Below are 6945 nucleotides of genomic sequence, written 5' to 3' on the forward strand. Positions count from 1 at the left end.
AACCTCAGGAGCAAGAAGTTGAACTTGCTCTTTTAGATTATCATAGGCAGCATTCACGCTGCCGACGAGGTGACCTTGAAGCTCAGAATAGTCTACTCGGGCAGACTCCAGCTCCTCCATCAGACGCACCACCTCCCGATAAGATGTAACGTAACTGTCCTTATGCCTCAATGCCGTGTCCTCAGCCAACCGCACAGAAGCCGCCAGAGCAAGGGAACTCGCCTTTTCGTTCTCCAGATCCTTCTCTAACTTGGCTACCTTTACCTCAAGCTCTTCCTTCAGGCCCTTCATCCGGTCGAACTCCTATTTAGCCTCCTCCATAAATTCTTTGGTGGCATGGAGAGGAAGATTCTGAGCAGTTCGGTACAGGGCAGCCCCCATATATGCCATTTTAACACTTTTTCGGGTCATAAAATCCAGATGGCGAAGGATTGATACATCATCCATGGCGAGGGCGCCGTAGGGACCGATTTGCTGATCTACGAACTCGATTGCATTAAAATCATGAGCGTCAAGGTTGAAAGGCTCAATTGTTTTTTGTTTCTTGTTGGGAGGAGCACCAGAAGTAGTGGCAGAAGTCTGTGGAGGATCAGTCAGACGAACTCGAGGAGTGGGGATCACCTTCCTCGTCCCAGGAGAACTCGGCACAGGCGGCTTCACTGGAACTTGAGAAGATCCCTCTCCGGCCACCTTGGCCGAGATGTTTTGAGCAGCAGCAGCCTTCTTCGCCTTCTTGTAGGCCTTCCTAGAATCATTGTTTTTCGACATCTCTGAAAAATACAGAATCAACCATAAGGATAAGTTACAACATAGAAGAAACAAGTATAAGAAACAAGTCAGACAGTACCCAAAGCAGTTCAAACCAAAGATGAATCACTCAAAAATCTTTTTGTATCCAGATGGTGTGGTTCCCCCCACAAATCTTCAAGAACAACTACAAAAGCCCGCTCAACCTCATTAAGCATCTCCCATGTATAATGAGGCACTCTCACATTCTTTTGCCACTCTAGAGAAAAAGTAGGCTCGTCATTCTCATCAAGAAAAAAGGGGCAGACCCCCTCAACAACACAGACTCGGAAGAAATAATTCTTAAAATCTTTAAAAGACTCATCATACATGGCAAAAACTTTATGCCCCTGAGCCGATCTGAAAGAAACCCAGGAAGCTTTCTTTTTGGAAGAACCTCCGGGCTTGGCCGAGACAAAAAGATAAAGGAAAAGATTTTGAGAAGGTGCTATGCCTAACTCTTGGCAAAGCAGTTGAAATATCTTGATAAAACCCCAGGAATTCGGATGAAGCTGGGATGAAGCAATGTTACATGACCACAACAAGTCAGTCTCGAAAGCAGTAAAAGGAAAAATAACGTCCAACTGGCTGAAGAAATATTCATAGGCATAGAAGAAGGGACGCTCCCCCTCGACGGAAGTAGGAAAACAAGCCCTCTCATCAGAGTCAGGAGCTACAAGCTCATAATCCCTCTCCCGAGCACGGTTACCACAAATCCTATGACGTTTCCTCAGCTCTACACAAAATTCAGCGTCCACGACAGAGACACACATTAGGACAAGGGAGTCCAGCCAATCGGACATCCCCTCGGGAACTTTGGAAGACATCTCTACAACGTTATTGCGAGAAGACATGAGGCCAACTAATCCTATAAAAAGAAAAGAAGATTGGATCACTAAAAAACATCTTGGAGGAAGGGCAAAGAAACTCGACTAATATGATACAGACAGAAAAGGAAAACCCCAAGACTCAAACCAAAGTCCTGGGGCATCCTTTGGAGGCAGTGGCAAAGCAAGATTTCAGGAAAAATCTACAGCTTACGTCCCGACATTTCCTAAACAAGAAAAGAAGATTTCAAGTAGACAAACGTTTTGAAAAAGGGAAGTAAAAACACAAAAGTCATCTAAGCCACTATATTTCTACAGTCTATCAATAAAAGCATTGTCGACATCAAAAATGCCAAGCAGAAAATCATCAAAGACATAACCTTTTTCAGAATCAAATAAAAACCATCATCGAAAGCACAAGCAGAAACGGTGATAACATGCAAAAGCCCTAAAAGCATCAAGCAACAGGAAAAGCGAAAAAGTTCATACGAAAGATGAAGAAACTCCCAGAACACACAATACAACAGCAATTAGGCGCAACAAAAATAGAAAGATTCAAACTTTCTCCAAGCAAAATCAAAACTTCACCACAAAACCAAAGCCAACGCAACAAAAGAGAAAAGTAATTGCAAAACGGAACTAACCTGGAGAAATGAGAAGTTCCAGAAGAAGTAGAAAGGAAGGAATCGCTGGACCGCTGGAAGTCACCGCAACGCAAGAAAAGACAGAGATAGAGAGAACGAAGGAGTTACAAAGAAAAAGGAAGAAGAGAAACCGTTTTTCTGAGGAAGCAAAATTCAAAATAAAGCCAAGAGAAACGGGGCAATTAATACCAATTAATGAAGGTGTTAAACCCTCGCACGTTCCCTAGAACGAAGTGCTAATACAAAAGCGCGCGTTTTTAGAGGAAAAACGTACTACATTTAAAAAAGCTCTACAAAGAAAAGGAATCGACAAAAGTGCTTGAGTTCGGCTTCGCTATAAAAAGTTCGAATTCAAAAAACTCGACCTCAAAGCAGAAGACCGAGCTCAAGCAGGGGCACTGTTCATACCCTGGGTCGAGCTGTCCGACCCGGGATGTTTAGCGACATGGCGACCGACCTCTTCAGGTCTGACTATCCGATCTCTTCTTAAAGAGATCGGCCAAATCAACAGGAAAGCCCAGTAAAGGGCCCAAATAGAGGAACACGACCCAAATCCAAAGGCAATCCAAGCCTATAGAGATAAAGACGGTTCCTTTGAAGATAAGCTGACTTCACCCAAAATAAGATAAGATAAGATAAGATAACTTACTTATCTTATCAAAAAGGTCAGCCCACACTACTATAAATACACTGAAGCACCCAGGTATAACTCATACTCTGATTCTACAATAAACCTGCTTAATACCCGTGCTAACTTAAGCATCGGAGTCTCTTGCAAGTACCCCCCACTCTCCGGTGACCAAGAATCAGCAGTGCAGCCAGTCCAACAAGTCAGACACAACAGCTCCAGCCACCACCAGCCAGCCGGACACGTCATCTCCGACCAGTACAGAAGATCTCATCCGAGATCGACCTACAGTTTCAGGTAACCCTCAGAACACTTACCAATCCCCTTGATGATCTTGTTAGGCTTTCCCCCATTGAATTTGGATTTCATGTAGATCTTATGCAACCTCCGAGGTATGATTTGAGTGATGGAGAAGAGTTAGAAGAAGTTGGTGAAGAAGAATGTGAACTTGAGGAAGCTTGGCAAGAGGTAGAGCTTGAAAAATCTTGTCAAGTGGTGGAAGTCCTTCAAAGAGGACGAACAGGAGTTGAAATTGCTTTGTCAAGACCATTGGAGACATCTCCTCCTAAGTTACCATCACCCATTACATTTGAGTGGGTAAAATTCTTGTCCTTAAGCTTTATTATCCCGCTTGAATATGATTTGCTTGAGTCGGATGGTCAACTTAGGAATATTTGTGGGTAGAAGAGCAAAATAGAGATGGTTAGTAGTTAGAAGTACCATTCTAGGTTCATCATGGCTAAATCATCAAAGTCTAAATCCAATGGTTGGAGGGTTGCTAAATTTAATGGGTCTAGGAGGATGTTTGGGTGCTTATATGAGAATTTTGAAGCGATGAAACCCGAATAGAAGCATGAAGATCAACTAGAAGACGGGTGTAAAAACAAGGTATGCGATTCCGGATTACAAGATGATGATCAATTTTGGGAGCTCTTGACTTGTGGAACTTCATCATAGTTTGGTGCACTTGGTTGGAAATTCTGACAATCAATGGAAGTCCAAGAATTGGTGGAAGTTCAAGGAAAAATTCAAGCACAAGCCTCCTTAATTAGTGCTCTCCAAAATGTCCAACTTAAAAACAATAAACAAAAGTGCTAGGTGGGAGACACCCCACCATGGTAACATCTTTTCACTTTTCTCTTTTGAATATATTGGTAAATAAGTTTAAATTCAATGTTTTTTTAGTTTTGTTAAGTTTGTTTGGTAGTTAGCATGTTTAAATAAGGATTGGTGATGTTTTGGTAAATGTTCATACACCGGTCCGAGCTATAGGGCCGAGTTAGCTGAAGACAAAGGGACCGACCTCACAAAAGGTTGGCCCACCGTTGACCTTTTCGGAAAGAGCTCGGACAAACGCCTCATAGTTCCAAGAAGGCCCAGAGTGAAGGAACCACCGCCCACTATAGGGCGGTCGGACAAAAGATAAAGATCTCTTCCCCAAAAGATAAGATAAGATAACCAACTTATCTTAAAGGAAGATCCTCAAGGCACTACTATAAATACACTGAAGCACCCACGTATAACTCATACTCTAATTCTACTAAAAACCTGCTAAAAGCCCGCGCTAACTTAAGCATCGGAGTCTCTTGCAGGTACCACCCCTCCGGTGATCGAGGACCTGCAGCATCTCAAGTCTCCAATAAGTCGGGCACAACAGCCTTGGCCAGACTAGAAGATCTCATCCGAAATCCACCTCCCTATTTTAGGTAACCCTCGGAACATTGGCGCCGTTGCTGGGGAACCTGGAAGTCATCCCATCACTATGGCGAGCAACCCTGCCAACAACCTCAACTTGGGATTAGAAGAAGGAACGCTACATAAGAACACGAATGCCACACCAAACTCCCCAAAGGACACACACCAATCCAAGGGAGACAAGCAGACTCAGAGCACAAAAATTTTAGATGCCATTTGTGAACTACAAGATCGCCTCAAACAGCTCGAACAAGAAGCCGAACGTCAGCGCGAAGCCGAACGAGATCTCCAGAGAGAAACAAGACGACGTCGAGAGCTGGAAGACAAACTTTTGAAGCTCGAAGCCAACCTTAAACTGCTCGGTCCAACTGCAAAGATAGCCCCCACAAGGACCAAGACCCGTTCACAAAAGAAATCATGAAGGCTAAAGTCCCGAAGGACTTCAAAGCCCCTGACATGACCCCATACGATGGTACGTCTGACCCAAGTCATCACCTCAGCAACTTCAGAGGCCGGATGTACCTCACAGATGCCTCAGACGCAACCCGTTGCAAAGCCTTCCCGACCACCTTGACCAAAATGGCGATAAAGTGGTTCGACATCCTGCCACCAAGGTCGATCACAAGCTTTGATGACCTTGCCAAGAAGTTCTTAGCCAAGTTCTCCATCCAGAAAGACAAAACCAAGCATGCTCCAAGCCTGCTTGGGATTAAACAAGGAGATCGGGAAAGCCTCCGCAGTTATATGGAGAGATTCAATAAAGCATGCCTTGACATACAGAATCTCCCTACAGAAGCAGCAATTATGGGACTCATCAACGGTCTGCGGGAAGGACCCTTTAGCCACTCCATATCCAAGAAACACCTAACATCTCTGAATGAGGTACAAGAACGGGCGAAAAAGTACATCAATATAGAGGAGAACTCCCGATTAGGAGAAGCCTCAAAGACCAAATTCTCTTACCCACCTCGGGACAAGGATAAAGTGTCCAGAAAAAAAGAGGACCAACCTACTGAGAAACCCAGAAAGTACCACAACTACACCTCTTTCCGGGTGTCCCTTGTGGATGTCTACCGAGAGATATGCATCACTGAGAAGATCCTACCCCCTCGCCCGATTAAACACAAGAAAGGAGGAAGTCGGACAGAGTATTGTAAATACCACCAAATCTACGGGCATCCTACCAACAAGTGCTACGACCTGAAGAATGTCATAGAAAATTTGGCACGAGAAGGGTGACTAGATCGATTCTTAGCCAATAGAACAGATGAACCAAAACAGAGAAGAAGGGATGAAGAGAGCGAACGAGCTGAACGTCCCCCTCACACCCCTGAGAGACATATTCACGTGATAAACAGAGGATTCGTAGGAGGAGGGATCCCTAAGTCATCCCACAAAAGACACCTCAAAGAGGTGTACCATGTCGTAGGAGGGGACAGGCATTATCCCGGGGCATGATGACCCCGTGGTCGTCACCATCATACTCGCTAATGCCAATCTTCACCGAACACTGGTAGACCAAGGAAGCTCTGTGGATATCCTGTTCAAATCTGCCTTCGACAAGCTCGGCCTACAAGAAAAAGAGCTCAGAGTATATCCTAATAGCCTATTCGGGCTCGGAGACACCCTAATCCAACCACTTGGGTACATCCCACTGCACACAACCTTCGGAAAAGGAACACGGACTAGAAAGCTAAGTATAGATTACATCGTAGTCGATGTGAGCTTAGCATACAATTCCCTCATAGGTCGGACAACGCTAAATCAGCTCGCTGCGATGGTCTCCACTCCGCACCTATGCATGAAGTTCCCAACGACAGAAGGGATCACCACCGTAAAGGGAGACCAAAAACTCGCGCGACACTGTTACAACGAAAGTCTAAACCTCAAGGGTGACGCCAGAGGAAAAGAAGCCAACACTATTGAACTCGGAGGAACCCGAGCTCGCGAAGAACTTCGGCCCCAACCAGAAGGCGAGACCAAAGAAGTTTAGATCGGAGATACCCAAGACAAAATAACAAACATAGAGGCGAACCTAAAAGGAGACTTAAAGGAGCTGCTGACAAAGTTCTTAAGGGCGAATTCTGACCTATTCGCCTGGAAGGCCGCGGACCTGCCTAGTATTGAATCCGAACTAATGTGCCATAAATTGGCAGTATATCCTGGATCTCGGACAGTACAACAGAAACGCAGGAAGCTCGGCCCAGAGAGATCGCAAGCTGTGGAGGAACAGGTACAGGCCTTATTAGAAGCAAGGTTCATAAGGGAGGTCAAGTACCCATTATGGCTAGCCAATGTCGTACTGGTCAAAAAGTCAAATGGGAAGTGACGGATGTGCACTGATTACACCGACCTCAACAAAGCC

Source organism: Arachis hypogaea, chromosome 11 (genome assembly GCF_003086295.3).
Source record: "Arachis hypogaea cultivar Tifrunner chromosome 11, arahy.Tifrunner.gnm2.J5K5, whole genome shotgun sequence".
Taxonomy (NCBI): Eukaryota; Viridiplantae; Streptophyta; class Magnoliopsida; order Fabales; family Fabaceae; genus Arachis; species Arachis hypogaea.